The following is a 25,358-nucleotide window of genomic DNA, read 5'->3' as shown; positions in this document are numbered from 1 at the left end:
GAGTAGAGGCTCAAGGTCCTTCCGCCACCTTAATACTTAATCTATAAATATAGACACATAGATCTATTTCCCCATCCTCCTATATAAATATTTGCATGTACATGTCTTTGTCTAGACCTCCATAAATGCCCTTTGACTCCTAGCTCTTTCCTCCATCTCCCTTGACTTTCCTACTGCCCTACTACCATGCTTCGTCGCCACCTGGGCTAGAGTATACCTCTTCTCTAAGCAACCTTACCCTTGATCATTCCCCACCAGACCTGCCACTCCCCCCTCTCTACCATTTGGGGTCCCATGTTTTTCCCTTGTCCCTGTGTTTGTTAACACCACTTCCTTACCCCCCCTAACCCCCCCACCACAAGTCCCCCCGGAACTGTCGGTCCTGTTGTTTTTCCTCCAGATAGTTCATCCAGCCTGTCCTATTCAGACAGACCTGTGGAGACACTAACATGCACGAAAACAAGACTGAGGAAAACAAAGCAACAGTATACAACCAGACAACAAAAACAAACCACTGACAAAAAACAGAACAAAACAGTTCACAAGAGAAAAGCTTGTAGTTAGTTCAGGGATTGTTTGCTGGCCCTTAGGAGCGTTTTCCAGTCCAGTCTGTTGGGGCATCACGCCCTGGCCCCAAAGTCCACTTTCAGCATTCCCTGGGGACCTTGCCACTCCATTCCCTTGCTGTTCTGCTGCACTCCCCCATTGATTTGCCACGGTGTGGTCGGATCAGGTCAGGTGCAATTCCCACACTGTGTCTCCGGTACAGTCCCCTGTATCGCCCTTAGCCAATGAGGGGCATCATTTCTCATAGTGGGGCCAGCCATGTTGTTCTCTCTATGGACTGGCTGCTCTACTCAGGAACATCATCCTCATGGCCTGGTGGGCCAGGTTGTGCTCCACTCTCTCCTCCTGCCCCTTCATCTGCTCCCGTGTGCTCTGATCAGATATGTTCGTCTCCCGGAGCTGCAGAGTCAATGTCATCCTTTGGAGCAAATTATTTTGGGGGGAGGGGCAGGAATCCACTAAATTTATGGTGCTGAGGCCAGCCTCCCAGACCTCTCCACTGGTTCCCTACTCCACGCCGGGATATTGCATTCACACCTTGTGGCACTGGGTTGAAGTCTGGTCCCACTTTCCCTGTGGAGATATAAACAATACCCTCCCCTTGGGTGGATTAATGCCCATGCCCCTGCTCCCCTTTTCTTCCTTATATTCATCCTTTTGTTTTCCTCTCCCCCCTTCCTCCACCATTGTCTACAATGTACATCCCTGGTTTTGGTCTGGTCCCTTCCATACTACACAGTCTTCACCCCTAAAATGTTTGTATACAATAGTTTTTTCCCCTATGCCATTTTGCTTTTTTAAAAAAATTTTAATTCTCACCTCAGCGGGCTCATGTTGTACTTGTGCTTTTGTGCCTGACTTACCTTGCTTAGCATGATTTCCTCCAGTTCTTCCCATGCCACTATATGCCTCATACGTTCATTACTGCTTTTTAGTGATGCGTAGTACTCAATTGTAAGTATATACCACAGTTTTTTAATCCAATCATCAGTTGATGGAAATTTGGGTTGCTTCCAACTCCTTGCAATTGTGAACTGTGCTGCAATGAACATTGGAGCACAGATGTCTGGTCTTGGTTTGTTTCTTGCCTCTTCTGGGTATATGCCCAGTAGGGGGATTGCTGGGTCATATGGTAACTCTATTTCCATCTGTTTTAGGTATCGCCACATTGATTTCCATAGTGGCTGTACATACTTACAGTCCCACCAGCAGTGGATGAGAGTTCCTGTCTCCCCACAGCCCCTCCAACACTTGTTGCTTTCTGATTTTTTGAATTGGGCTACCTTTGAGGGTGTCAGGTGGTACCTCATTGTTGTTTTAATTTGCATTTCTCTTATGGCTAAAGATCGGGAACATTTTCTCATATGTTTGTTGGCCATTCAGATTTCTGTCCCTGTAAAATTTCGGTTCAAGTCCTTTGCCCACCTTTCAAGTGGGCTATTGGTTTTTTTCTTTTTGGAATCTAGCAGAATATTATAAATTTTAGTAATAAGGCCTTTGTCTGATGTGTCATTGCTAAAGATGTTTTCCCAGTCTGTGGACTCTCTTATTACTCTCTTGGTGAATTCTTTGGATGTACACAAGTGTTTTATCTTCAGTATATCCCATTTGTCAATTTGTGCCTCCTCTGTGTTTGTGTCCTTCCCTATTTCTGATAGCCTGTGTATTCCCTGCGCCAACGTTCTCAAGTTGGTCCCAAATCCCTCATTGATGGCCCTAATAGTTTGGGGTTTAACTTCAAGGTCTGTGATCCACCTTGAGTTTATTCTTGTGCATGGAGTGAGATAAGGGTCTTGCTTCATTTTTCTGCATGTTGATATCCATTTTTTTCAGCACCACTTGTTAAAGAGGGCATCTGCTTCCCATTTGATCTTTTTGGGGCCCTTGTCAAAGATCAGCTGTGTGTATGCTGATGCTTTTATTTCTGGATTTTCAGTTCTCTTCCATTGGTCTGAGTATCTGTCATTGTACCAATACCATGCAGTTTTGAGAACTGTGGCTGCATAGTATGTGCCAAAGTCAGGTAAAGCAAGCCCTCCCATGGTGTCCTTGTTCTTGAGGAGTTCTCTGCTACTTCTGGGCTTCTTCCCTCTCCATATGAAGTTGGTAATGAGTTTTTCCATTTCTTTGAAGAAAGATGATGGTAATTGTATCGGGATAGCATTAAACTTATATAGTGCTTTTGGCAGAACTGACTTCTTAACTATATTAAGTCTCCCAATCCAAGAGCATGGAATATTCTTCCATTTGTTGAGGTCACTCTTAGTTTCTTGTAATAGTGTCCATAGTTTTCCCTATATAGATCTTTTTTTTTTGTCAGTCAGGTGTATCCCTAGATATTTCAATTTGTGTTTGGCTATTGTGAAGGGTACCACCTTCTTGATCTCTTCTTCTGGTCTTATCTGATGTGTATAACAGTCCGATGGACTTCTGTTTGTTGATCTTGTATCCTGCCACTCTGCCAAACTCCTCTATTGCTTCTAGTACTCCCCTTGTGGAACTTTTGGGAATTTCCATATATAAAATCATATCATCTGCAAATAACGATAGTTTCACCTCTTCCTTCCCCAGACGAATACCTTTGATGTCACTACTTTGCCTTATGCTGTTAGCTAAAACCTCCAGCACAATATTAAATAGGATGGAGACAAGGCATCCTTGTCTGGTCCCCTTTTTCAGTGGGATTGTGTTAGTCTTTTCTCCATTGACTATGACTTTGGCTGTTGGTTTTTCATATATAGCTTGTATTGTCTTGAGGAACTTTCCTTCCATTCCTATCTTCGCTAGTGTCTTAAACAGGAATTGGTGTTGGATGTTGTCGAATGCTTTTTCTGCGTCTATTGATATAATCATGTGATTCTTATACTTTTTCATGTCAATGTGACGAATAATACTAATGGTCTTTCGTATGTTGAACCATCCCTGCATCCCTGGTATGAATCCCACTTGGTCATGGTGAATTATTTGTTTTATATACTTTTGTATTCTGTTGGCTAGTATTTTGTTAAGGAATTTTGCAACAATGTTCATTAGGGATATCGCTCTGTAGTTCTCGATTCTTGTGGGATTCTTGCCCGGTTTGGGTATCAGAGTTATACTAGCTTCATAGAAGGAGTTTGGGAGTTTGCCGTCTTTTTCTATGTTCTGGAAAAGTTTGTGTAGGATTGGTATTAGTTCTTCCCTGAATGCTTGATATAATTCTCCAGTGTATTCATCTGGTCCAGGGGATTTTTTTGTTGGTAATCCCTTGATAACCTTTTCTATTTCTTCTATTGCTATGGTTCTGTTGAGATTCTTGATGTCCACCGAGGATAGTCTAGGGAGGGATTGTTTTTCCAGGAATTTGTCCATGTCTTCCAAATTGTTGAATGCATTGGAGTACACTCCTTCATAGTATTGTGTAACTATCCTTTTGATTTCATTAGGGTCTGTTGTAATGACCCCTCTTTCATCCCTTATTCTTGCTATTGAGATTTGTTCCCTCCTTTCTTTGGTTAGGTTTGCCAATGGTCTATCGATCCTGTTTATCCTTTCAAAGAACCAACTTTTAGCAATATTAATTTTTTCCATAGTTTTTTTTATTTTCCCTCTCCTGAATCTCAGCCCTGATTTTTATAATTTCTTTTCTTTTGCTATTAGTAGGGTTGTCCTGCTGACTCAGCTCTAGTTTTTGTAAATTTCGCATCAGTGTATCTGTCATGAGTCTCTCTTCTTTTCTTAGGTGTGCTTGTATTGCTATGAACCTTCCTCTGATGACTGCCTTTGCTGTGTCCCATAAGTTTTGGTATGTCGTGTGCTCATTTTCGTTGGTTTCTAGAAATTTCCTGATTTCGTCTCTGATCTGCACCAGTATGCTCTCCTTTTGCAGTAGAGTGTTATTCATCCTCCAATTATTTGCTCTTATTTTCTTTGTCTTCCTTTTGCTGATTTCCAGTCTTATGGCACGGTGGTCAGAGAGAGAGGTCTGTATTATTTCAATGTGCTTAAATTTATGTAGATTTGCCTTATGCCCCAGCATGTGGTCTATCTTCGAATAGACTTGAAAAGAATGTGAAATTTTTTTTATTTGAATGAAAAGCTCTGTAAATATCTATTAGGTCAAATTGTCTAATTGTGGAGTTTAGTTCTCTAGTCTCCTTGTTGAGTTTCTTTCCCTGTGATCTATCTTTCTCAGTGAGTGGTGAGTTGAAGTCGCCCAGTATAATTGTTGAGTCTGTGATTTCTTTCTTAATCTTTTGGAATGTTTGGTTGACGTATTGAGCTGGTCTCTCGTTCGGGGAATATATGTTTACAATGCTTAGTGGTTCATTGTCTATCATTCCCTTGAGCATTATATAGTGTCCCTCCTTATCTCTTTTTATGGTTTGCACTTTGAGGTCAATTTTATCCGAGATAAGGATTGCAACCCCTGCTTTTTTTGTATTGCTGTTTGCTTGGTATGTCCTTCTCCAGCCTTTGATTCTCAGCCTATTTTTGTCTGTAGCCTTGAAATGTGTCTCCTGTAGGCAGCAAATTGATGGGTTGTGTTTTCTAAGCCATTATGCTAGTCCCAGTCTTTTAATGCCTGAGTTCAGGCCATTGATATTCAGGGTTATTATCTCAATGTGCGGACTCTGTGATGCCATTTTATACCTTTTGTGTTGGGAGTTTTCCTACTTTCCTTTCTCATTAGTGTGTGTGTATCATTCTTGACTTCTTTCCATCTTTAAGCCATTGCTATCTTGGGGTCTGTTTTCTCTTTGTTGTGCTCTGGGTGAGGTTGTTCTATGTGTTGGTCTCTTATTTGTGCTTGGTGAGTGTTGTTCTTCTGCCCATACCGAGTCGGCGAGGATCTTTTGTAAGGCTGCGTTTGTTGTAACGTATTTTTTGAGTTTTTCCTTGTCTGGGAAGACTTTTACTTCTCCATAGATCTTGATCGATAATTTGGCTGGGTAGAATATTCTTGGATTTGCGTTGTTTTCTTTCAATTTTTGGAATATGTTACTCCACTCTCTCCTTTTTTTCATAGTTTCTGCTGATAGGTCTGAACATATCCTTATGTGGGAACCTTTATATGTGATTGCTTGCTTTTCCCTAGCTGCTCTCATGATTTTCTCCTTTTCCCCAAAGTTGGATAGTTTAACTATTATGTGCCTTGGTGATTTCTTCTTGGGGTCCCATCGTGCTGGTGTTCTTTCAGCCTCCTGGATGGTTGCTTGGTTTTCATTCATTAGGCTGGGGAAGTTTTCCTCCAAGAATTCTCTCGCTATTGTTTCAGATGACTTCTTTGTTGTGTCTTCCTCCGGTAGGCCAATTATTCTAATGTTGTTCCGCTTCATAGCATCAGACATAGCTCTTAGGTTTTCTTCGGCTTCTCTGATGCTCTTATTAGATTTTTGTTCACGTTTATTACAGTCTGCTTGGCTGTCCTCCACAACACTGATGCGGTTCGCTGATTCCTCCAATCGATTCTCAAGGAACACGATTCTGCTATTGTTTTTCGTTATCTGCTCCTTAAGCTCCTGTATTTCCCTTTGTTGTATGTCTTTTATCTCCTCTATCCGTTCATCCTTTTTCTGTATTATTTCCTTCATATCCTGCATGGCTCCAAGCAGCATTCTGAGAGTGTCTTTGTATGGCATCCCAATGTCTGCTTCTTCTATGTAGGTTGCTATGTTCAGGACATCTTCTGCGTTGGTCTTTTGTTTCTCCTGTTTTTTCATTGAGGTCGTTGTGGGTGATGGCTGTTTGCGTTGAGTTGTTTTTGAGGGACCAGGTGCCATTTTCTAGTCTCTCTCTGGAAGACTTATAGGAATGCTTCTTCGATTTGCCTACAGCTGATTTTGCTATGGGATTAACCTACAGCTGTTTTTGCTACGGGATTAACCTACCACTTTATCTTCCTGTGGCTTCCCTATCAGGGGAGTGCCCCAGATGTCAGGTCGAGTGCCTGCCCCAGTGATGCAGAGGCTGGGCTGAAGTTCCCGCTATTGGTTTGAATATTGATAAGTGTTGCCTGAGCTGCCTTATGTCCCCAGGTACACAGGCAGGAACTACCTGGTGAGAAGTCTGAGGAGTATCCCGTGGAGAGCAAGCAGGACTTACCCTAGCCTTGGGATATCTATGCAGGGTGGAGCTCACCTAGCTGGGTGTGACCCAGGCGGAAATGCCCTAGGGCAATGGGAGTGCCCCGTAAGTCCGCAATGGAGTGTGAGAGAGCAGGGCAGGAACAAGGGGGGGGGGGAGAAAAATCAAAAAGTGATACTAGACTGTGCAAGGGTACAGGGAAGCGAGATAAGCAAAAGAAACTATGTAGCTGAGTCCCATTCCCTGCCTGTGGATCTTAAAGGGCTTACTCCCTGCCCCAAGCCCCAGCGGTAGTCTGCAGCTGAGCCCCAAGAAGGGTCGCAAGAAAACTGCTGAGCAGCCCCCAGAGAAGTGGGGGGACAGAAAGCAGAGATGTTAACAGACACCACAGTGTAGCTGAAGCTTAATCCCTGCCTATGGAGCTGTGGGGGTTTGGGTTTAGTCCCTGCTCAGACCACGCGGCGCAGCTGCGGCTGTGCCTTGAAAAGGCCCCTGCACAGCCCTCCAAGGCTGTGTGGGAATATAGAGCAGACAAGCAAACAGAAGCATCAATGTAGTTGAACCCCGATCCCTGCCAGTGGAGCCGCAAGCGTCCTGTCCCTGCCCTGAGGCAGGTAGCGGAAAACTGTGGCTGTGCTGAGACCAAGCCCTGCTACAGGCTCCAAATGGTCCCAGCTTGGGCAGATCGGCAGCTTGACTAGGGTCGAGGCCCAGCCGGCTTCCACTGAGGTAAGCCAAAAGCCCCCAGCCCCTCAAACCCCGTGGATCTGTGCCTATTTATCTTTATGATGCACCTCCTGCGATCCAGTGGTGTTGAATTTCACTCTGAGCAACTCTCCTGGCCTGGATTCTGTGGAGTCCCTCTGGTATGTGTCACTCCGTCACCATCTTCCCGGAAGTCGTGTAAATATTTTTATAGCAATAAAACTAGCATAAGAATATTGTAGCAATGAGTATATTGACTTGGCTTGAAAACAGATTCTTCCTGAAAATTCACCTATTTTGATAACAAATTAAAGTGTGAAGGGTTCCTCTTCAAAGTCAACCATTCAAAACCTAGGTCAACACTCAACTTAAGCATTGAACTCCCAAGGCTATACAGTAATCCAGGGTCATAATTGCCTTTCGGGAACACCTGGAATCCATTAATCCTCTGAGACTAGGAAATACCTGCTTCTATTACAGAAATGTCAATGAAGGGGACCTGATGAAGAGAAGAATGGACTTTATTAGCATAGCGTGGGCCCTGTCTTTACAACAAATACTTCTGTTTGGATCCTAATCTTCAGCTCAGTGGCTCAGGGTGGTCTCTCTTAGGGCAAGAAGTTCAGGCCAACACTGACATACCTAAGTGATCACTCCTCTTCAGTTTCAGGTTGCAGATTGGCCACACATAACAAAATACAGTCCAGTCTAGGGAGCCAGAAACGTGGGACTGCTGTCTTGCACACTTAAGCATCACAAGGATTTGAACTTCTGGATGGCTGTGAACCAAATCCATTCACCTGACTCCAAATTTCCTAGTGTCTCTGCTTGCTATTTAGAGAGTGCATTGATTTTTCTTCCAGGAGCTGTACTACAAAATGGTGAGTACTACAGAAGCCTAGGTTATTTTCATTATACAGAGTAAGGTCAGATAAGAATCACTGAAACCCGAGGTTAGATTCAAAGGCAAAAGTGTGATGGGTGGGGGACAAGGGATGGAGCTGTATGATGCAGTCTATTGCTATCAAATGCATATGTGGTTCCAAACACTGGATAACAGTGATGATAAACTTCCTGAGTAAGTCTAGATATACAGGTCGACCAAAGGACATGCTTTCTTAGCACATTTAAAGTCACCATTGCTTCTTCACTATAGTTTTCTTTTCTCCATCAGTCAGTGAAATATTTTCTTTAGATTTTTTAGAGATGGTAGATTTGGCTCTTACACTGTTGCACATATCTTCTCATGGCCTCATCAAAAGAATGAGTCTGAATGAAATGTGTCCATTTGGTCAATAAGCCAGAATTCCTATTCTTTATATTTATGTATGGTGATTGTAAGCCCTGTAAAAACATTCCTTACTGGTAATGCCCCTTTGTACAACAGAATGAAATCCTGCCTAGGCTTGCAGTGTCTTTACCTTGCCTTACATAATTAACACCATTATTGGACTATTATTAAAAACACAGCCACTGAAGGTGATTTTATTTTTCTTGACTGTTTTCAAAAATTAAACAATTGTGTCTCTTTCTTCAGAGGATCCCATTCATAACATGTCCCATGTATTGAGGATGATACCTCATCATCTTTGATTTTTAATAGCATTTGTCCTGCACTTATTCCTAGAGACCAAAATAAAAAAATACAAACTCACTGCCAAAAAAGTGATTCCAAAACAGAGTAGCTTTAAAATTGTGGGCAGAACTGCCCTGGAGGTTTCTTGCACTGTAACTATGTATGGGCATAGAAACTTTGACTTCCTCCAGTGAAATGACTGATACTTTCAAAGGACTGACCCAGCAGTTAGCTCACTGTACTACCATTGCTCCATTGTCCATGATAGGTTTGTTTATTCTTCTTGCTGTCTGTGGTATACTCAACATTCTGCACCAATATCATAAAATTCACATGAATTAATTTACATTTTTTCTGATTGATTGCCCATTTGAAAACATGCATATGGGGTGATGAAAATATCATGGATTGAGCCAAGCTCACCTTAGTCCTAAAATGGCACCTTTGCTTTCTGCACTTTAAGTAGGCCCTTGGCAGAAGATTGCCCAATTTAATAGGTGCTTTGAGTTCTTGATAGCTGGTTCCAAGGATAATGATGATGGATTCAGTAATATATAAATCTTGATTTCAAATCATGCTCAAACTCTGCTGGGGTTGCTGATTAATTCAATTGTGTGTGTTGTTATAGTGATGCTCAATGTTATAATCTTTGATCTTCATTAGTTATTTCTTCAGATTCTCCTCACTTTCAACCAGAAAGATCAGTTTCTACTTCACAGATTTTTAAAATGATTTTCTCCTATCCATATGTTTAATGTTTCAGATGATTTTTTCCCAAAAATATATTAAATATATACTGTACATTTCATGATTTTAAAATTTGAAGCATCCCATTTTTCTGTTTGAATAGCTTCCTTTTTTCCCTACTGCAACAATTACCATAAAGACAAGAAGACAGGGGAATATTGTTATGGTACTCTCTTAATCCAATCTTTTACTGGAACCATTTGATATCACCCATAATATGAGAAGTTCTAATTCCAGAAGTTATTTTCCATTTACTTGAGTGCCAAGCAGTTCTGTTGATCGAGTATTGCAGCTCTATTTTGTATTAGTTTCAGCAGAATTTTGCATGTGTATCATAAAATATTGTTTGAAAAATTTCACATCTATTTAAATATCTCCTTTTTTTGAATGCACAACAATATGGATAACCAGCAGTCTATGGACAAACACTTGTTTCCCAAATTTGAGAGCATAGACCATTTCAAGATTTGCATGTGTTTGATTAAACATATTCATTGGTATTCAGGCAATTACTCAAGACATGTTTATCTGGAATACTTCAGAGCACATTTGAATTATATATTGAAGTCTTTCAGTTGTTAATCATATGCTATTTCATGAAGTGGTTAATGGGAAGCAAAAAAAAAAACCCAAAAAAACTGGCAAACCCATAAGATACCAGTCTTGAAGTATTTATTAATTGTTAATATTTCAACATTCACTTATTTTATATAAATATATGTATATAGATATATATAAATAGAGAGAGATATCACTGTGGAAGGTGTTTCACCTCCTCTCCATAAATATACCCCCACCCATCTCTCATATACCCACATACCACAGAGAGAGATGGAGAGAAACAGAAAGAGAGAGATGTTATGGAATATGTTGTTTATAGTGGAGAATTGCTGAAATATTATAAACTCTTAAAGTTAGGTTGTAGCCTGGATTTGAGAAGTCCATGTGAGCAGTGATAAGCTTATTATTTTAAAAACTTGAGACTTTACACAGTGAGTATGAAAAAATGGAATTAAAGGTAATGTAAGGTTTTCATTAAAATATTGAAGGTTCTTCATATTGATAAGTCTATGGGATGAGATGAAACTTTTGGAGAAGTGAATATATATGGCTAGAATAATGGGTAAACCCTACGGTAGACATTATAGAACCCATAACCATGTGTCAAATCACAATATAAAGAAAATTTCTCAGGATTAGATGCCTCATTTTTCTGTTCACACATATTTGACTGCTTATTCCTCAAATGAAGGAGATCCTGTGGGTTACTTTAGGATTCAGTGACTGTTGAGAATGTGGCTGTGGATTTTACCCCAGAAGAATGAGCATTGCTGGATGATTCTCAGAAGCAACTCTACAGAGATGTGATGGTGGAGACCTTCACAAACTTAGCTATAGTTGCTAAGAAAAGCTTCATTATTCCAAATAAATTCCTTATTTACCAAATATACCCAGTTGTTGTCCAGTCAATAGGAAAAGGGATAGGAGGAATACCTCGTTAAATATGACAATTCAGTTAATTTTCTCTCTGGGACAATTATATTGTAGGTTTCCCATGATCACAAATTTTTACATATTACAGTCTACACAACAAGTATTTCAATTACTACCAGTATTACCCCCTGGTGAACAGGTATCTGTGGAACTTTAAAACTCAGCAAATTAGCAGTAATGAAGATTTTTCCCACTTCCGGAATATAAACTGACAAATGTGAATCATAATGGAGTGTTATCTAATATAGTGCCAGAAGAAGAGTCTTGATGATTAAAAGATATTTAAAGCCTCTTCTTTCTCCCGCTAAGCTGGATTGATATCAAACTGCTGATGTTGCAGTCCGCGGCGCAATGTGTACCATCTATGTCACAGGGCCGTACTGTGTTAACTAAACATTTCAGGGAAATAGTTATTTTGAAAATAATTCATGCCTGCAAATAATTCAGAGATCTTGATAATCAAAGTATTTAATCAGTGTCAGGAAAATGTTCACTAGGCTTTCTTTTTGTCTGTTATGGGTGCAATGTTGGTAAGACCTATTTCGTTCTCTCAGAGTAGTAAGAGAAATGCCGCGGGAGAGTGCAGAACAGTCATCCAGGCCCACTGTGTCCAGAAAGCATTGCACACATTCCACTGTTATGGAAGAAACTGCATTTGATACATTTGTTAGAAAAAGTCTCATTTAACTAAGAAGACAATTCTGCATGCCTGCCCTTGATTATGTGTTACTTGTAGGCATAATAAACCTATGTTCATGAAGGATTAAAGAAAACGAAAATCCATCAAATTATTAATGTTATATCGGTCTTGTGTCTACTTCCTTTTAAATATGATTTTCGTATTACAAGTTATGGTACATGTGATACTGCTCCTTTTAATCTTAAGGTTGAATTTACTTGCCAATTGCTTTTGGAGCATTGCCAACACATTGAAAGAACCAACGTGACAAAGCATTTCTGGTTCCACAGTTACCTGTTGCCTTTGTTTAATGCTTTTCTTTGTTTTCATGCTGTCAACGTCACCTCATTTCTGCTTCTCAAATATACATGATTAGGAGAGGGATGATGGCGGACCAGGTGAGCCACACACTCTGAGGGCTCTTTTGAAAAAGGTGGGTTTGTTTTCCAGGTAGCCGAGTGGAAAGAGTAGGTGAGTGAAAGATCCCCCTGGTAGAGAACTGTACCCCCAACCCATGCATTTGTTCTGAGCCAGGGCCTCGGTTAGTCAGCATTCCATTCTTGGGACATCTCAAGTCATCAGGGCTCCTCCACAGTGGCAGAGACCAGCTGTAGCCTCACTCCACCCCCAGAACTGGACTCCACACCTAGAATCGCTTGGCTGCTCTGCCAAGACACGCAGCTGTGGTGGGACCCCCTATAGCAGTTGCCTACTCATGGGACCCCACTAGGAGAGAAGTTTGCCTTTCCCACAGTTTCCCTCTCTCCATGTGGCAGTGATTTGCCCTTGAGCTGGGGTCCCTCCCTCCATTCACCCAAGGCCCTTAATTCACCTGCATTCTTCCAATGGCTGCCTGGACAACCTCCGCAGTGGATGATTCACCCCCATTGCTGCCTTAAACCTCTCCACCAGCACCCCATTTGCCCATCCATCAACTTAACTGTCTCTCCACTCCCTGCTTGGGAAGCACTTCCCGCAGGTATGAGCTCATGGCTGGAGGCAATCTCACTTCTGCTTACTGCATTGCCTTTCCAGGGGAGCTACTTCAGGCTGGCTCCCAGCACTGCAGAGCCTTGTGCCTCTGTCCTGGAGCGCTAAGCCTGCCTCACCTCAGTGCATTCCTCCCAGTACAGTGGGCTGCCACCATAGCCCGGACCCTGTGCCAGAGCCAGCCCTTTCTGCCATGGTGCACCATGGGGTATCCAGTACCAAACCCTGGGAGTGCTAAACCTGCCCACCAAGGCGTGTTCCTCTGAGCCCGGACCCTACACTGTTCATAGTGCTGGCCAAAGTTCCTGCCTATTAGGAAGGGTAGCTACATGACTTTGTGTTCCCAGCAGAGCCGACTTTGTCCACCCCTGTGCACTGTGGGGTTCGCAGTGCCAGCAGCTGGGAACTCTGAGCCTGCCTGCTGCGGCGCTCTCCTCCCAGTGTGGAAGGTGGGCACCATTGCCCTCTGTGTCCTGTTGGAGCCACTGCTGCCCTTTCAGGCTAGCCCCACATTGCTGTGGAGCCTGTGCTGTTCACAGTGCCTGCAGCTCAAAAGACCACTGTTCCCTCCTCCTAGGGAGACTAGGACACGGCTTTGGGATCCCCACAAGAGCCATCTCTCCAATCTCAGCATTGGGGTGCCCTGTGCGGTCGCCAGTGCCAGCTTTTAAGCCTGCCCCCCCCCCCAGCCCTTGTAGCCAGCATAGGAGGCAGGTGTTCCAGCTGGAATCTCCCTCAGCACCCTGTGTGACCCCAGCCCTTTCATGCCTTCATAGGAGGAGGGTACTGCGGCCAGCATCTCTCTCAGAAGGGGCAGAGTAGGAATGAGGACCCAAAGCAGTAAGTCACATCTTCAATGGAAAGACACCTGCTGAAGACTGAATAGAGACTCTGGATTCTAATGTAGGCCTGCACTTCCCACAGGCAACAGGGCCTCAGCATTTGGAGAATGACCGTGGAAACTGTTTTAAATGCCCTTTACCCAAGTGACGCTGGTACATCTGAAATGTCAGCATCCCCAAATTCAGTATCTCCATTTATGCTCTGGACACAGCACTCTAATTGCTGCTTACCCAAACTCACAGATTGAGCTTTATGGAAAATTGTTCATATTATTGACAATTAAGAAGTAGCAACTCAAAACAAGCGTTTTAAAGCTAATTTCCAACAGTGGTTCCCTTTTCATTTCTCTTTTTCATATCCTAGGTCTCAAAAATGGTCTAGAGTTAGAGTTGGTCTCCCTAACTCGTTTTCTGCTTGGTTATAACCACTGTATTATATCACAACTAACCAAATTTAAATCAAATTCACCTGGACTTCTCTGAGCCAGATGCTGTTGAGGGGAATAAGTAACTGCTTTGACAGAAAGAGCCATAGATTTTATCAATTTCCAGATACTTAAACACAGTCATATTTGTGTGTGTCATTTAGACATTGCAGGCTTGGTTCTTTTTTCACATATAGGCTGGAATGGCATCACTTGATACTGGTCTTTTCAACAAAGTGCCATCTTATGCCATCTGCTGCTGGGGGTTGTCTGACCACCTTAAATCCCAGACTATGTGTATCTGCCGATTAGTCTAGGTCACCTTCATCTCTAAATGTGATGATCATGATTGTCTCAGATAAGTTCATGACAGAGATCATGAAATCTGAAGTGTAAATCTAATGACAGTATCCCTCTGAATTGAATGTTTTTATTACGCATGCTAAAAATACTCTTTTTTTCCTAATTACATTTAATTTATTTATTTTAGTCATTTTATTGGGGGCTAATACAACTCTTATAGCAACCCATACATCTATCCATTGTTTCAATCACATTGTACATATGTTGCCATCATCATTCTCAAGACATTTGCTTTCTGCTTGAGCCCTTGGTATCAGCTCCTCATTTTGTTCCCCTCCCTCTCTGCTACCCCCTCCCTCATGAACCCTTAATAATTTGTAAATTATAATTATTTAGTCATATCTTACACTGTCTGATATCTCCCTATGTTAGGGTTGTTAGTCACCAGGGAGGAGGTTACATGTAGATCCTTGTAATCCTTTCCATCCCACCTTCCCTCCACCCTCCCAGTATCACCTCTCAACACTGGTCCTGAAGGGATTAACTGTCCTGGATTCCCTGTATTTGTAATTCCTATCTGTACCAGTGTATATCCTCTGGTCTAGCCAGATTTGTAAGGTAGAATTGGAATCATGATAGTGGGGGTAGGGGAGTAGGGGAAGGAAGCTTTTAGGAACTAGAGGAAAGTTGTATGTTTCATCGTTACTACACTGCACCCTGACTGGCTCATCTCCTCCCTGTGACCCTTCCATAAGGGGATGTTCAATTGCCTACAGATAGGTTTTGGGTTTCCACTCCGCTCTCCCCCTCATTCATAATAATATGATTTTTTTGTTCCGATGATGCCTGATAACTGATCCCTTCGACACCTAGTGATAACACAGGCTTGTGTGCTTCTTGTATGTGGGCTTTGTTGCTTTTGAGCTAGATGGCAGCTTGTTTAATTTCAAGCCTTTAAGAGCCTAGATTCTGTGTCTTGTGATAAATGGACACCATCATCTTTCTTCACCACTTTTGCTTATGCACCCATTTGTCTTCAGTGATCATACTGGGAAGGTAAGCACCCAGTGGTATGATTTTTTTGTTCTTTGATATGTGATACCTGATCCCTTTGGCACTTCATGATCATACAGGCTGAGGTGCTTCTTACATGTGGGCTTTGTTGCTTCTGATCTTGATGGCTGATTGTTTACCTCCAAGTCTTTAAGACCCTGGATGCTATATGTTTTTATAGCCGTGCTCCATCAGCTTTCTTCACCACATTTTTTTATTCACCTGCTTTGTCTTCAGTGATCATATCAAGAAGGTGAACATCACGGAATGCCAGTTTAACAGAACATAGTATTCTTGCAGTGAGGAAGTACTTGAGTGTAGGCCCCAATGTCCATCTGCTACCTTAATACTAAACCTATAAATATATGCACATAGATGTAATTTCCTATCCTCATATAAAAATATATTTACATATGCATGTGCCTTTATTTAGACCTCTAGAAGTGCCCTTTGCCTCCTAGCTCTTTCCTCTATTTTCTTTAACTTTCCTCCTGTCCCACTATCATGCTCAGCCTTCATTTGGGTTTCAGTAATTCCTCTCAGCCACATTACCCTTAATCATGCCTTACCAGGCTTCCGACACCCTCCTCACCACCAATTTGGATCACTTTGTTGTTCCCTTTGCCCTGGATTTGTTAACCCCAATACCTTTCCCCCCACCTCCACGTCTTCCATGTCCCCCCAGAACTGTCAGTCCCATTGTTTTCTCCACCAGATTGTTCATCCTGCCTATCTTATTTAGACACACATGTGGAGATAATAACATGCACAAAAACAAGACAAAGCAAAACAAAGTAACAAAAAAACAAACAACAACAATAAAATATCCAATGACAAAACAACAACAAAGGAAAGCCTATGGTTAATTCAAGGACTGTTTGTTGGCCTTTAGGAGTATTTTCTGGTCAAGTCTGATGGGGTGCCAAGCCCTGACCCCAAAGTCTGTTTTTGGTATTCCCTGGGCACTTTGTTGCTCTGTTCCCCTTGCTGTTCTGTTGCACAACCTTCTTGTTTTTTGCCTCCGTTTGTTGGGGGACCAGATTGGGTGAAATTCCCACACTGTGTCTCCAGTGTTGTCCCCTGTAGGGCTATGAGTCTGTGTGGGATGTTGTGTCTCATAATGGGGCCAGACATATGGTCTTCTCTGTGGATTGGCTGCTCTGAACGGGAATATTGTCCTCCAGTCCTGGTGGGCCAGGATGTGTTCCACTATCTCTCTTCCCCCCCCACTTAATTTGCTCCTATGTTCTCTACTCAGACATGTCCTTCTTGAGCTGCAGCTTCAGTGCTGTCCACTGAAATAAATTACTCTGGGGGCTACAAATATTCTTAATAAGCTGAAAAGTTCTCCCCGGACTATGGAAATCAACACCTTGAGCTTTACACTCAATGGCATGGATTTCTTTCCCATGCCCCAAGCCACAGGGTGATATTTGGTCAGTCATTTAATCCAGTTGCTCTCAGTACTTTCCAATTTGGAATTTGTAGAGTAATATGGGCCCAATGAAAGGGCAATCATATTTATTCCACTTTTCTACTATTGTAGAGAAATCATGAATAATTGTTTACAGCTTAAAATTATACCTGCTTGGTTATTTCATGACTGTGATTAAGACATTATGTGAAGAAGACAGTCTCATCCGTGTCCACATTCAATGTCTCCATGAGAATCTAATGGGTGAGTGAAGATGGTACTCTCATACATTCACCTCTCTTGCTACTCGAGGCTGTAGCATGAGAGCTAAGTGATAACTAAAGCCAAAAATCTTGTTCCAGCACACCTGGACCACTGCTTTTTCTCCTGAGTGTCCTCCCAATGTAGCTTCTGTGCGCCTTGAGAAAGCCAAGGAACAAAATGAAAGTTAGTTTAAATTATATACATTGTTTAAATGATATATATTTCATTTAAACTATACTACATGCACGAATTTCAGTGTTTAAATAGTTTCTCAAACTGACCTTTGTGTTCTCTGAAGTGCCAACTTGCAATAGAAGCTGATGAACTATTAAGGAATGTCACATACCAGAAGATTTCCGAAGAATTAGACTAAGTGTGTGTGCCTGTGTATATATACTCTCTATACCTTTATAATCTACTTAAAATGATAGAACTATTGACATAAGGGAAACGATTAGTTGTTGAACTATGTGACCTAAATTCACCATCTTGAGCTGTGAACATGGGAGTCATAAAAGCAGATAGTTTTATCTCCACAGGTCTATAAATTATGTAAAAAAAATTGGGGACCCTATTCCTCTAAAACAAAAGTAAACCAAACAAATTATCTTCATCTTTACTTCTATGGAAATTCTCAGGAGTACAAAACAGATTTGTTAGTTCTTGAAACTTATGGTGTATTCAGTAATCTTTGCCTATACCATCATTCAAATATACATTAAGTTTTCATTGGTCTTTTAAAATTCATTGTCAAGATTTCTTTTCCATATTAGGTGAAAGAGAATGACATGGCTGGGGTAAGCCATACCGTAGTCCCAACAATGACATTAAAATATTTAATGATTTTTTAAAGAAATTTCTTTTACCTTGTATTTATTGCCTGCTTCTTATATTGATATTGATTGTGAATTTAGGTGAAATGAATTCTGTGACTGCAGTATTTCCTTGTTTTTTCATGACATTTTTTGGAACCACTTGAGTGGACTAAATATTTCTATATAATGAAATATAAACCACATTGAAGGCTCTAATCATTTGTATCCATCAGTGAGTGCTCAATATCTCTACATATTGGTGTCATCTGTGTGTCATAGTCATTGGACTGCTAACTGAAAAACTGTCCGTGTGAATTAATCAAGTTTTTCTGTTCTCTTCCCATAAATATTTACAGTCAAAAAATTTGTAGAGCATGGCTATGAGTCAGGAGAGACTCAATGACATTTTGTTATGGGCTCTATGAAAGACACTTCTAAGAAATATAAAGCAAAAGTCATGGAAAGGGTATATTTGTAGAAACCAACTGAGATAATGGCCTTATATACAAAATATGAACCAAGTTCTTAAAACTCAATAAATAAAAGTGACAGGAGACTACTTGTTTTTAGGTACTATTTTTAATGTTGAAGCTATTTGGTTGCTGTGATGATTACCTATCATTTATAATCTTTGTAATGTTCTTGATTCCCGTAATCTCTAACAGTATGGTGCACACTTGTTTTTTCTGTTAAGGCATAAGTGCTAGGTAGATAGACGATAGATTGACAGATTGACAGAGAGATTGCTTGTGTTAGGCCTGGTTGTCTAGAGAATTCAAACCAGTCACTCAAATATGTGTAAGAAATAGCTTTATATGAAGAAGTAATTACATATTGACAGAAACATCCCAGCCCAGTCCAACTCAAGTCCATGAGTACGATACTATTCCATAGTTCTTCTTTGGACTCATGCAGCCACATGCAATGATGCCGAATGCAGGAATATCACATGATGGTAGGTACAAACTCTTGTGGATCCAATGTCTCTACAGCATAAAGATGAAGACACAGAGTTGGGGGTGGGAGTGGGTTCCAATGTTCCTCCTTATGAGAAAACCATGCCCACAAGGAGGTACCATCAATCTGTGACCTCAGTGACAGGCTAGATTTTACCACATTATATATTTTCAATTTGACCTGAAATTGTGTAACTACCATACTGATAGTGATAGATAAATGATAGATAGATAGATATGACAGATATTGATAGGGATAAATATTCTAACAGTTTTATTAGTATGTCATCCACATGTCATACAATTCAATAATTCAATCATGTCAAGAATAGTTGTGAAGTTATCACCGTTTTCAATTTTAGAACATTTTCTTCTTCCTTGTAGTCATTATTATTCATGAATTAAGTTTTGTAATTGTAGCAAAAATATACACAACAAAACATTCTCCAATTACACAACTTCTACATGTATAATTCAGTGCCATTAATTAAAATGTTTCATGTTGTACAATGATTATTCGTATCCTTTTCCAAATTCATCCACAACCATCAAACTCAATGATCCCTAAGCAACAGTGCTTTCTCCTTCAACCACGGTAATCATTGGTCAACTTTGGCTTCTATTTGTTTGTTTTAGTAGCAATATTCTTCATACAGTATTCAAATATCACACGCTTCTATGTAGAGATAAATTGCTTTTAAAATGAGTTGCATAGACATCATCACAATCATTACAAGTGCTTCTTCCCCCTCCTGTACTTACTGTATGCTCCCCCAATTCCCTCACTGTCCCCGCCTTCCCTTCACACATCCCCCCTAAATCATTGCATTACCTATTGTTTCTATGCATCTACTCCTGTGCTTCACAGTCTGGGAAACCCAACAGAAACCAAAACAAACCGGCAAGAAGAAGAAAATAAGAATATAAAGATAAAAATAAAGATTAATAAAGAAAATACCACCAACAATATCTTAAATGCCCCTCCCCCCCAAAAAAAATCTTAAAAGCCAGAGAAGAAATTACTGTAGTGGATAAAGTGAGGAATACTTGAAGCTACAGCAAATTCATGTTGAGTCAAGAGAGAGGTTAACTGAAAAAGTATCATATTATACTATGGTGTGATTGAACATAATCAGGATTACAATGATCTCTGGCTGATAGTAAAGCTGTTCTAGACCCTTTCCTGTGTTTAAAGAGGATATGCCAGAGATTTACTCTCACTAGATGGTTTCCAGATGGATTTGGGGTCCCCACTGTCCTACATACTTTCCTATAAATTTTTTTGTTTTGTTTTTCACAATTAAACTTTGCTATTTTTCCCTCACCATATTTGGATTTTGTTATCTTTGCATCACACATGTGCTTCATCCATGTGGACTTAGTTGACACCTCACTTAGATTAGTGACTGTTTGAATACAAACCGTTAAGACCCCAGACACTATTCCAATTGTTAGCGGGGCGCCATGTGCTTTCTTCACCACACTGCTGTAGCTCCCTTACCTTCAGTGATTGTTTCATTAAAGTCAGTATTGAGCATGCCCTGTTATCAGAACTAACTGTTCTTGGATTGGGAATAGAGTTAAGTGGGAGCCTATAATCCATCTGCTCTGGTTTACTTTGGTGGTCATATTATGACAAAAAGACCACCACCACCACCACCACCACCACCAACAACAACAACAACAACAGCAGCAGCAGCAACAACAAAAAGGCGTAAAACAAAGCCCCCTCAGATGTGATTGCATTGATAGCATCAATAATTTATCCAATGACATAGAATTTAAGATACTGTTGATATGAGGGGTTTATGCAAGTATATAACTTTGAGGTGCAATCCACGAGTTGTTGCTTTGTACAGAAAGATTTCTTAATTGAATGACCTCTGCTTACACTGAGCATGGTTCTTGGTGTTAGGGAAATTTTACTTTTATCAGTTGTTACAAGTGCAGGTACTTGCCTATCAGATTAAAACTGTTCATATTATTGCAAGGAACGCATTGAGGTATTAAATATTTGGTGGTTCTCAGTGTCACTGCATTGGACACCCACTAAGCCAGGGATGTCCAATGACCAACATTTCCACAGTTTTTCCCTCCCCTGCCTTAAAAACAGTTCAATCCTTAATCAAGGGTACAGGTAGATTTGGTGTATTGCTCAGTGCATTCAGTAGGGCTTCTACTCTGTGTCCTCCTGATGTGGCCCTTGGCCTGTAAGGCCAACATCTACAGTCATCATAGTGTTTACTCCATAGCATAGTTCATCCAGGGTTGGGTAGAAACATATTATTAGTGTCAACCCTGGAACATAAAATCAGTTTATTGACCACTTAGGTTCCCAACAATTATTGTTTAGCATCCCTCACGAAGTGAGGTTGCTCCTCCTCATTTACCAACCAAACCCAGCAACAAAAATATCAACACCTCCTTTCAAATGTAGTTGCCCCCGTCCCCTGGTCTTACTTTGATGTTCCAGTAAGGTTCTCCCTTCATTCCTGTGGGGGGGCTGCTCATTTGTCAGAGCCTTCTCTCACTGTTGTACAGCATCAAATGGAAAGTCTTTCCCCTTTTCCCCTTTCTTGACAGAGTGACCCAGCCAATGTGAGGTCTCCTTGTTTGAGGTGATTCTTACAAAGTGCACACAAGGGAGATGATGCATGGTTCATGGTTTTTGTTGTTGTTTTTAGGAATGCATTGTTTTCCATTATGTGTACACACCATAGTTTCTTAATTCATGCTTCCACTATGGGACATTTGTCTGCTTCCAGTTTTTGCTATTGTGAATTGTGCTGCTTTGAATATGGGAAAGCATACAATTACACATATTGTGTCTCATTTCGTTGGGGTATAAACTTAATAGTAGTATTGATGGGGCATATGGAATTTCTGTTCCCAGTTGTGTATGTACTGCCATATCATTTTCCATGGTGCTTTATTTACTAGTCCACTATACTGAATACTAGTTCCAACGTCTACACATCTTCTCCAGCATTTGTTGTTTCCTGTGGGTTTTGTTTTGTTGTTGTTTAATTGGGCTAGTATTATGGGTATAAAGTGCTATCTTGTTGAGGTTTTAATTTGCATCTTCCTGATGACTAGTCATCACAACCATTTTTTATGTTTGTTAGCATCTGTACTTCATTTTGGAGAAATGTTTGCTTATGTCTTTTCCCCTCTTCTTAATTAGTTAGTTTGTCATTTTCTTATTGAGTTGTTGTAGAGTTCTGTACATTTTGAAGATTAGATCTTTGTGTGATATGTTGTTGGTAACCCCCTACCCCCATGCCAGTTTGTGGGCTCTCATTTTAATCTGCTGATAAAATATTTCACTTTGCATAAGTGATGTAATTCTAGATGTTCTAGTCATCTATCTTGTCTTCCTCTGTGTGTTCCTCTTTCATTGTACTTAGTGGTCTCTGCATGAGCTGCAATAGAATACTTATATTTGTTACAGCTTTCTCATCGATGATGTGGATAGCTTTGGGTTTTACATGCATTTATGGGTGAATTTAGTCCATTGACATTCAGTGAGATTCTTGACAGGTATATATTTGTTACCGACATTTTTCTTTACATTTGTTAATGTTTTGTGTGTCTTTAATGTGTATTTTCATAGTTTCATTGTTTTTCCTATATTAATTTATTGCTTTCAGTGTCGCTCTGGGTATGTTTATTTTTGTTAGGAATTGTCTTTATGTTGGTTTCAAATAAATGTGATGGTGTTATTGATGGCCATAGTATTTCACTGGATTTTGGGTTTGTTTTTTTTTTAACAGAGTGGTGGTCTTGTTCTTGTGAATTCTTTTAAATTCTTTTAAAAATCATTTTATTAGGGATTCATACAACTCTTATCACAATCTATATGTGAATTTTTGAATTTCTTCTTCTCTTACAATGCATTTATTTCTCCATCATCTTTGAGTGATATTTTTGCTGGGTAAAATATTGTAAGTTCACAGTTTTTTCTTCCAGTGTTCTGTGTAATTCACTCTATTTTCTTCTTGCCTGCATAGTTTCCATTGAGAAATCTGAAGTTATGCTATTTTGACCCATTGTATATAATTGTTCTTTTTAGTTGTTGTTGCTATCTTCACTTACATTTTCTTCCCTTACCAATTGATATTAGACATAGTGAATACGTTGTGCAGGGTAGTTTTCCATTTGGGGTTTCTCCTGATTGTAATTCTTTTGGCTTCCTGAATAATTATCATTTCATCCTTAGACATTGAGGAAATTTTTCTTAAGAGAATTCTAATACTATTCCTTGTTTGTATGTATTTTTTTCCTTCCTGTTCTGGATTCCCATTAGATATGTTGTTCCTCTTGATTGCATCCTACATTGTTCTTAAAGTTTTTCTATTTCTCTTTTGCATTTTATTTTACTTGGAGTCGACAGATTTATCTTCAAGCCCACTAACTCAGGTTTCTCTCTCTTCTCTTCTGCTTCCTTTTTAGAGTGTTTTGTAATGCTGCTATTGTATTGTTTAATTTTTTATTCTGTGGCATATAGTGAACTTACCAGCTTTTTTCTATTGTTTTACTTTTCCTCTCAGTCTCTCCCTTCATCTGTTGTATGAGTGCTATCATTATTCTTTTAATATATTTCTCTGGTAATTCCATAGCCTGTTCAGTTTCAGACATTGCATTTAGTTCTGTTTGGAATTTGGTTGTTCGTTTCTCTTTCTTGTGTGTGTGTGTGTGTGTGTGTGTGTGTGTGTGTGTGTGTGTTTAACTCTGTTAGATAGTACAGTAGAGGGGGCAGTGGACAGTATGAACTGTATGAGGGAGAGTGTTAGATTAGGTTTTATTTGGGTAGATTAAAAAGTAGAAGACGAAGTGTTGGAGGAGGGAGAAACAAAGAAAAAGTAAGCAAAAAAAGTGAGAGATCCTGTAGTGTTATTTTGTAGGTTAAATGAAAGGAAATTAGGTTTCCCAAATGTACTTGTTGCTATGACCAGAAAATGGGTAATGCTAATAGATCAGGGGAAAAGATAATAAATTTTAAGAATAGTGTTAGATTTTATTTTCATTAGAATGAGATAGAAAGAAAATGTTGGAAGAGAATAAAAGAAGGGGACAAATAAAAGATAGGTTAAAAGGGATAAGAAATCAACCTTTAAATATTAAAGAAGGAAAGGGTAAACGTAAAGTTTTAAAAAATAATAGAAAAAATGATACTAGAGTAAGAATCGTGAGAGCTCTTTATATATGTTTGTTTTGGCTCTAAGTTTTGCCCAGGAGCATTGTCTCTGATGTGGGTGCTAACTTCTGGATTGATGATGGGTTCAAAAACTGGAAAACAAATTTAAGTGAATGCAAAAAAAGTAAATTAACATTACCCCCCACCCCCCAGTTCTTACGTATACCAGCACATAATGAAGTCCTGATTAAGGATGAATTATAAGAAGAGTGCACAATTTGTTTTAGATATGGAGGGATTATAGGAATGATAGAACACAGAGCAACAACAATGCCAGCAAAAGAACATCTGCTGTCTAAACCTTGTCCTTGGGGAAGCTAAGGGTGTGTGGATCAGGAGTTTTTGAGCAGTTGGGGACAGTGTCTGGTAGTGTGATGATTTTATAACATGTAAGAGTAGGGTTGATATTAAGACTAGTGGAATGGTTTTGGTACCTGGTATGGCTGAGACTCCTGAATTTTTATGATTTAGGTTAAATATCTAAAGATGACAGACCTCTAGTAAACAAGGTCAGAGGAGTTGGGGTTCTCTCTTTTCTGGATGATGGACGTGACTAAATAGGACTGGAAGAACGGGTCTGTGGGGGTACCTCTCCCCCCAAAAAAAACCCAAAACACAACCAAAAGAAACGGGAAAAGCTCCACTGGGAAAAGTTTTTGTAATATGCACTTTTTTTCCCATTAGGCAAGCATTGAGTTAGTTCACCCAGTGATGTCTCCTGGGAAGATTCCTTCTGATCACAGTGAGTTTTGTCGTGAAAGCAATTTTGCTTGAACCTCGAATTTGTGATGGCCAATTTAAGAGTACAGTGTGTAGCTTCGAAATTATGTTTCCTGATCAGGATATATGAACCAGTGGAAGACACCAAAGAATGCTCATCAAGTGAAATCAAATTTGTTGTTGTTGTTTACTGTGAGGCGGATAGTGCATTTGGAGTTCATTCCAACAGGTCAGACTTTAATTACCTTTTCTATTTAGAGGTTTTGAAAAGATTGCATAACATGTGATCCCAAGGGGAAAAAATCCTAGTTGGTAGTTGAGGAGGGCAGCGATTTGATGACATAGAAGAGGTGAAGAAAAAAATGAGGGAGGTGTATCAGAAATCCCAACGGACAAATTTGAAAAGTATTTCCAAAAATGGAATCACAGATTTGACAAATATATTAAGTGTAATGGCAAGTAGTTTGAAGGTGATAAGGTTGTTTTGTAAAATTTTTTTTAATTAAATACATAGCTTAAAAAAATCCATTTGGGGGCCTTTTAAA

Source organism: Tenrec ecaudatus, chromosome 3 (assembly GCF_050624435.1).
Source record: "Tenrec ecaudatus isolate mTenEca1 chromosome 3, mTenEca1.hap1, whole genome shotgun sequence".
Taxonomy (NCBI): domain Eukaryota; kingdom Metazoa; phylum Chordata; class Mammalia; order Afrosoricida; family Tenrecidae; genus Tenrec; species Tenrec ecaudatus.
Note: the sequence above shows the minus strand (reverse complement) of the source record.